Below are 8,643 nucleotides of genomic sequence, written 5' to 3'. Positions count from 1 at the left end.
TAGGCATCTTGTATTTTTATTTGCTAAATCTGTCTGAAAGGCTAAAGAGAGACATAGTTAAATTTGCTTGTTGAAAGAGGTCAGAAAGGCTAAGGAGAGACATAGTTAAATTTGCTTGTTGAAAGATTACTCTCTGATTATAGAGTGGAAAATGTATTGGAGGCAGAGTAGAAGTACATGAGACCTTGGTCAGTCTCTCTTTCTAGAAACCTTCTCTTCCTCTGCCTTCTTATAAAATCTCACCTGGTTTTTCTCTTATCTCTCCGCTCACTACTTCAGATAGGTTCACCTCTTCTATTAGACGTTAACTTAAAAGCTGATGTTTTCAGACTGGCTACACACAATGCTTGCAAGGATGTGGACCAAGTAGTACTCTCATGGGTTCTTAGTGAGGATGTGAAATGCTTTGGAAAAAGGTTTGTCAGTTTCTTATAAACATCTGTGATCTGGCCATCCCACTCATGGGTATGTAGTCAAAAGAATTGAAAGCAGAATCTCGAAGAAGTATTTGCACACCCATGTTCACTGCAGCATTGTTCACAATAGACAAGATGGAAAGCAACCCAAATGTCCACCTACTGATGATTGGATGAAGAAAAGGTGATCTATACACACAATAGAATATTATTCAACCTTAAAAAGGAAGGAAATCCTGTCTTATACTGCAACAGAAATGAACCTGGAGGACATTATGCTAAGTGAAATCAGCCAGCCACAAAAGGACAAATACTGTGTGTTCCACTTACATGAAGCATCTAGAGTCATCACATTCATGGAAACACAGAGTGGATGGTGATTCCCAGGCAGGGGAGCGGGGAAATTTGGGAGTGTTTAATGGGTGCAGAGTTTCAGTTTTGCCAGATGAAAAAGTTCCAGGGATCTGTTCCACAACAATGGGAATGTAGTGAACACCACTGAACTAACTAAACACTTAGAAATGGTTAAGATGTAAATTTGTGTTTTTATCACAACTTGAAAAAAGATGCTATTATAGAACGACTCAAAAAATCCTGTCATCAAGGGAGTTTCTCAATTCCTCTAGCAGCTTTTGCAGATTGTAAATTGGATTTGCCTCGTCACGTGATCTCAAAAGAACTCAGACTTAATTCAGAAATATATTTCATTTAGGGGCACGTTTGCAAGCAAATCTATAAATATCATTTTGCTTTTTCAGATTAGATCGGTACGTAGGAGTTTGGGGTGTGTACGTATGTGTGTGTGTGTGTATGTGTGTATATACATATATGTTAGGCATCTACAAATCAAGAAACACTAAGTGTATTTAACATGAATGATCACTGAAGAGTATTTATGAGAACATAATGGGTGAGGGGTTCAGACCCAGACAGTGCGTAGGGTGAATTCTCTTGCTATGATGCCTGTGACCGCGTTGGATTATTTAGGCGGGGAGAGATGTGTTCTCTCTGCTTCTCTTGGGACTATCTGCCTCCCTTTGATGGCATCATTCTCTTTTGCAGCAGAAAGGATAGGGAGGATGTGGCCGGTAGTCCCGGGGCAAATTCTTACAGTTCATAATGCAAAAGCGAGAAGCCTCCTTCCTCCCCACATCCTCGGCACCAGGGGCAGGAAAGTCCCAGAGAGGAAGGAATTGGCCCAAACTGTGGCATGTGCCCACACTTGTGGTTGGGAAAATGAGGACCTTGCTTAGAAACTTCACCAAGACCACATGGATTCAGAAGCAGAGGGCTAGGCAGATAAACCCATGCTATACTGTTTTTAAAAATCATATGCTTACCACACCTAGCCTTTTAGGTAAGATGTATGAAAACTCATTTTGAGATAATTCAATAAATGACAACAAATATAACAATAGCAACCAATATTAATGGGGTGCTTACTGTGTCAGGCATTGTTCTAAATCTACTGATTTATTTAATTCTTACGACAGACTTCTAAATGGGTATTGTTATCATAATCTCTCTTTTACAAATGAGGAAATGGAGGAAAGGGAAAGATCAAGTTGCTTGCCCTGAGGTCACTCATCAAAAAAGTGGTAGAACTGGGAGTTGAATCTTGACAGCCAGCTCCAGATTCTGGACTCTTAAGCTGGGCCGCCAAACAGTGGGGGGAGAAAACCCACCCAATACACTTGGCTACGAGAAAACCTATTTTCAGCTATTCTCAGTAGAGATTTTGGAATCAAACCAAAAGATCAGTTTGGTTTTGAACCTTCATAAGATGTTGAAGACTCAGGAATAGTTGTCGAAGGTTGGAGGTGAATTTTTAAAGAATTCTATCAGTGTTCCAAAGGATATATTGGATACAGTGTATTTCAGTCTCCTAGGAGAATGTCTATGATCTTGCACATTCTCGTGTATTAACTAAGAGCTTACTTGTATTACGAATAACTATACCTACTGAAAGATTGAAGACAGTCTCCTTATACGACTAAGAGCAAGCGTCAAACCAACCTTTAGTTAAGTCAGAAACTCTGGTTCTAAAGGAGGCAGATGTGGAGCATTTCTTGAGATCCTGTGAAGCCTCTGGAGACCTTTTTCCCTCAGGTTTATGGGATAACTGCCATATCTATGTTTCTCCTTACAAGACTGAGAAACTACTGCTTCGGCTTTCTCTGCCCATCCTCAATGATCTCAGGAAAAAAGTCCAGAGGGCCTTTTTGTTTTTAAGGAATTACTGTCAATTGCTATGGGGTAACATTTGTGGTCAAAAGAAACTGATGAAAATGGGGAAGTAAATATTCACAAACTTTAAACAAGTTCTTTAAATCATTCCTCATATTTTACCAAAATGAGTCAACAGACTGGGGCTAAGCTAATTTGATCATAGTCCTACCTGGGACTTGCATGATTATTATTCATCAAAGACTTAGAGGCTGGGTACTATTTGAAGCATTGTATGTATGGTAGCGTCTCATGACATTCTTGTGAAGTAGAAATAAGGTGCAATTAGCATCTTATTTCATGAGGAAACTTAGGCACCGGAGGGTAACTTAGTAAATAACAGAATCATGCTTCACATCGAGGCCACCTATCTTTAAAGTCTACCTTCTTGACCATTCACTGTACTGTAAGGCTCCTCTGGTGTAACCCAAATTAGGACAGATGGTTGACAAGCAGAAGTGTGTAGCAGTCTGGGGGACGAAGTTGGGAGCATGGCTTTGGAGCTGGCTGCTCTGGTAGGCCCTCTTTGGTGGAATAATTGACAGGATCACCACCGTCCAGTGACTGTTCCTCAGGTTTTTTTATAAACTGAGTTTTCTCAGTTGCTTAAAGGTGAGGAGTGTCTTGAAGGCAATTCGCACTGACCAAACTCATAAGACACTAATACACAGCCACAATGTCCTGTGATCTAATCCTTTCTATTGTCTGGAATCTCTTCCTCTCTCTGTGGGACTCACTTTTCCTGATATCGGGGCATCTGGAAAACCAGAAAGAGAATAGAATCGTAGCAAGGGAAGTCGAAAACTTGAGGGGTGACATTTCCATTAGGCTGCGGACGTGGCTGATGAAGCATTCCTGTCCCGTGCCAGAGCACACGGCCGATGGCTCCTGTTGCTAGATGTGATGTCTTCCTCCACAGGTCAGGGGCTGGAGGGACATGTCTCGCGTTTGTCTTGGTGGCTCTCTGGATGTTTGAAAATAAAAATCTCACGCACATTCAGGCAACAGAGGTGGAATGTAAGTGGCAGAGGCAGAATTCTCACTCAGCTTCGGTTCCAAAACCAGGGCTTCTCACGGGCCCCACCATCGTGGTTGCAAAGGGAGACAGCAGAGCCCACGGTTGTGATCGGCCAATCAGGCAAACGTCTACTGTGTTCCTTTTAAGTGCTTCACTCTGTGCCATGAAAAAATGTGCATCAAAAACAGTCCTGTCTACGGCCATGCCACCCTGAACGCGCCGGATCTCATCTGATCTCAGAAGCTAAGCCGGGTCGGGCTTGGTTAGTACTTGGATGGGAGACCACCGAGGAAGACCGGGTGCTGTAGGTGTCGGAAAAAAAAAAAAAAGAGAGAACAATCCTTGTCCTCCAGGAGGTTACAACCTCATCGTATAGTAAGAACAACATTAAAAGGATGGGAGACCACCGAGGAAGACCAGGTGCTGTAGCCGTCAAAAATAAAAAATAAAAAAAAGAGAACAGTCCTTGTCCTCCAGGATGTTACGACCTCATCGTATAGTAAGAACAACATTAAAGTTCATGGCACAAACTCTAGATGCCCAGATACCAAAAAGTTCAGAAAAAGGGAAAGATGGCTGTGAGCTGGCATAGGCAGGGAAAGCTTTAAAACTGATTGGAGTTCAGATATGATGAGTTCGGTGTACAAGGTGAGAATGTCAACGTCCAGCATGGCCAGTGGGTGGCTGCTGTGGAAATCCAAGTCTGAGAAGCCGAGGGATCCAATCGGGGGGAGGCAGGTGGCGGTGGACAGGAGGAACTGCTCTCTGGGAGGAGATATTCGGCCTTCACTATCAGGGGAATGAAATAGAAGGATGGGTTCAAAATAACCCGCAGGTTTCTCAAAATTATTCTCAGGCTCTCCTGTGTCCACAGATTTTTACGTTTACCCAGTTTTTCCTCCATCTTTCTCTTCTCTTCCTTTGAACTTTCTTCCCCCAACCACATGTAAAACTCTGAAGAGTAAGATAAGATCGAATATCTCTAATAAACTCTTTTTGTCCATTTTATAATCGTTCATCTCGATGGGAAAAGTATCTCGAGAATCAAGGATCTTCATCATTGTTTTTAGGCTGCCTTCTCTGACCGCTGCGCATGTACTTTTTTTTTTTTTCCCTTTCCTTTCTTTGTTTCTTGCTTTTTTCTTCTTGATATTTAGGTATCCCAAAGCAAAAGGCTGTATTTCCTTATTCTGCAATAGAAGTATTGTCTACTGCCTTCTTTTAGTTACATGTTCATCTGCAAATCTCTCATTGCATTATGTCCCTCCAAGTACTGTTTTGATTCTTCTGCAAACACTAATAAAAATAACTTGAAGTTAATACTCTACTTTTCATTCGAAAAGATCTCAACATTGTTTACAATGTGGACTGGTGTTATTATTTTATGTTGACACATTGCATTTCCTTGGTGCCTTTTATCCGAGGATCATAAAGTGCACAGCAAACGTTAATTAATTCTTACAACAACCTTGTGAACTGTAATTTTTATGTGTATATAGTAGATGAATCACCTGAAGGACCAGCAAAACACAGCCTTTGTGGGGAAGACTAGGCCTGGCATAACCTCATGTATAAACAACCCGGTCAAATAGTTTAGAACAGGAAAGGCTTTATTTAACTAAAGACACCAGTGGAGTTTCAGTGGGAATAATAATCCAAATAATGACTTATCTAGGTTTCCACAAGCAACACTTGGACTTTTGCAACAAACAATCGCCAGAAAAGAAGGAAGTGCTGGAGTCCATTAATAGCTACACCCTGGGTCTTATTGTCTCTTCCAAGTGCTTAGGCAACAAAACAGTCCTAGTAGCTAGCGGAAGCTTTGATTTGGTGTCAGTGCAGAGAAAGTTCCACAGGCTGACTCATGGACACTTTATTTCCTCCCTGGATTTCCCTGGAGGGTCTCTCCTTCAGGTGTGTGGCCGGACAAGGTCCTACTTAGCTAAGGAGAGAGTAGATCTTCATTATTGTCACGTAGGCTGCTCTGTGTAATAAAAACAAAAACAAGAATTGAATTTACAGTGGAAAATAATTTACAAGAAAATGGACTCAACAATCGAGCATCTGTACCAACAAATGCTTTGCTCGGGAAACTGGTTTAACACCTTTTCCTTTATCAGGAGCCCACCTTTGTTTTAGCTTTTTTAGTATAGCAATTTTCAAATATATACAAAAAAGGCAAAGAAGACCCTATGTACCCATCGCTTAACTAGTGGTTCCCACCTTGGCTCCTCTTAAACGTCATCACTGTGAATTGAAGTCTCAGTGCCTTGGTTTGGCAACAGCACAGCTACATCAGAGGGCTTCATGGAATCCTGAAAGCCAAACTTTAATTCATTCTAATTCACTTTATAAGATAAATGAACATATACATGTCATAAAGTAAACCTCTGAGAAGAGAAACACATGTCGCAAAATCAAATAACAGAATCTACATATTGATCTCTTCTTTAATTTCATCAGCAATATGATATAGTAAGTGACAGTATCTCCCATTTTCAAGCTGTAGAAACTGAGGCTTGGCGAAGGAATTGACTCGCAGTCATAAGGTTAGCAGGTAACAGCATCTGCAGCGTCATTCATTACCTGATTCTAAAGTTCCTGCTTTGTTTCACAAACTGTAGTCCAAGGACCTAGTAAAGCTCAACTCAAAAGTCATAGGTTACTAATGTTAGAAGAGGAAAGAAAGTGGCAAACATTCCAATTTGAGGGCGGGAGGGGGAGGGGCGGGTAAGAAATCCTTGAGAATTATTAAAGTTTTAGCACCAAAGCTGGGAATTAATCATCCACCTTGCATTTGCTCCATTTAAAAGAACCCTAGATCTCTTAGCGTGACCAAATAAATAAATATATCATTTGCTCAGCAATATAAGAATTTTAAATAGACATAATTGCATAGCAAGGCATAATTTAACCTTGTCCACTATCATAATACTAGATTAAATCAAAAACTGTGCAAGATAAATCACCCGTAAAGCTTTCTCTAAATCCATTGTCACCTCGTGCCTTTGAGGACAGTGCATTTAAACTTGAATCTTATTGGCTCAGTCATCCTTACCTTTTCTGACGAAACAATTGTCAAGGTGCCAAAACAGCAAGTGAGATTTTGTTTGGCATATGTTTCTTAATAAAGAACTCACGATCACTTCGTGACCAGCTTCTATTTATTGCTCAGTACTTTCTTTGAAAAATATTTTATTACCGAAAATCGTTTTATTTTAAACTTTTATCAGTCTGTGTTAAAAAATGTAATCAAAATATTTATTACATACACATAATTTAAAAAATATCCAAGAGCATCAAATAAGTTATAAAGACGAATAGTAGTTTCTGGCCCCACGCCTTCAGACTAACTCCCAGTGATCGTCTCAGAAACAATTACTTTTTTTCTTTTACGTCAGTTTAGCTGTTTCTTTGTATGTGTATATATCCAAATCTATCCACGTATTCCTAGACGATATCCTTACAGAGCTGCTGCTTGATTCACCATTTTGGATACCATCTGTTGACTTCCTTGGTATGGTAGATGATAGTAAATCAGATATTGTTTGAGCACCTACTGTGTGCTTTGCGTTCTGGGGATGCCAGAGGAGACAAAACAGACAAATCCCTGACTCTGTGGAATTTACGATCAAGTGAATTAAGGCCTTTTATAGTCCCGTCACCTACTCTCCACACGTCTAATGTAATTATATCATAATTTTTAGTTCAATTGATCTATGTTTATGTCTATGTAAATATTGTTCACTTCAGAATTCCAAGCTGTACTATGATTATATTTCTTTTTTTTTTTGCACTTCTAGAATACTTTTACGTAAAACGAAAATTAAAAATTAAAGGATTAACAAATGTTTATAACTGCTCAAATTGGTTCATAATCCACCAGTGGTCCCCAAATACGGATGTGTAACAGAAAAACGATCAGTTTCCTTATTTTCCTAGGGACTCATATGTGGAAGCCTCTCTCTTGTTTCAGTCTGTGTTGATGGCTTTTCCAGTCTGCTTCTTTGGTGCTGTATTGAACTTTAGTAGATTCCATGTCTTCCTCTGTCTTGATCCATATCTAGTTTTTGTTGGAGTACATCCTGAGTAAAATTCAGAGAAAGATGAACAGAAAATAAGTTTTCTGGGTCCTTGAATACATGAAAATTTCTTTAATCTATCTTCTGGTTTGAAAAGTATTTTTTCCTCAGAATTCTGAAAGCCATGGCTTCCTTATCTTCTTGCATTCAGTCCTGATAACAGAATTTTCATGCCATTCTCTTTCTTTCTCCTTTGAATCTGGAGATTGTTCCTCTCTGGAAGCTTTAAGAAGCTTCTCCTTATCCATGGTTTTTAAAAATTTCACACTGACACACCTTTGTGCGAATATTTCTTTCAGTCCGTCATCGCTCCAGGGGTTTTAGTATTTTATATCACATTATTATTTTTCAACATTTGGGTGTGGGGAATTTTCTAGCATTGTTCTGAGAGTTTACTTACCTCTCTTTACTCTCCCCTTTGGCAAGAATTCTACAACTTGGATTTTGGCTTTCGGGATCAACTTCTCTCTTTTACTTTCTAACTTTTTCTGCTTTCTGGAAGAGTTCATCAACTTTGTCTCCCAATCCTAATCACATCACTAATTTGACTCCTATATTTTAAATTTCTCAGACATCTTTTGTGTCCTCTATTTTTTATGGCATTCTGTTTTGTTTTGAATGGGTCATATAATCTCTTACCTCTCTGAAAGTTTTAAGTTTTCCAAAGTTTTCTTCTTCTTATGTTATCTCTGTCTTCCCTGGATCCCTTTGTTCTGTTTAGTTAGTTTAGGGCAATTAGACGGGAGCCAGCCTTTCACTGGAGGCTTTGCAAAGTATTTTTTCCTGGGGCTATTCAGTCTGTCCTGCGGAATCAGTTACTACTTCATCTGATTTCAGGTTTTCAAAAGCTTGTTGAAATTTCTTATGCTGCTGTTTCTTCTCCCATTCTCTTAATTTTAGG

At 39.7% G+C, this 8,643-nt stretch overlaps 1 pseudogene; it reads left to right on the top strand.

The window, feature by feature from the left end:
* Positions 1 to 3,852: 3,852 nt before the first annotated feature.
* On the top strand, positions 3,853 to 3,971 carry LOC112476553 (annotated as a pseudogene).
* The last annotated feature ends 4,672 nt before the right edge of the window (positions 3,972 to 8,643 follow it).

The sequence above is a fragment of the Pteropus alecto genome, unplaced genomic scaffold (assembly GCF_000325575.1).
Source record: "Pteropus alecto unplaced genomic scaffold, ASM32557v1 scaffold101, whole genome shotgun sequence".
Classification (NCBI taxonomy): domain Eukaryota; kingdom Metazoa; phylum Chordata; class Mammalia; order Chiroptera; family Pteropodidae; genus Pteropus; species Pteropus alecto.
The sequence above is the reverse complement of the archived record's forward strand: the minus strand, read 5'-3'. Positions and strand labels throughout refer to the sequence as shown.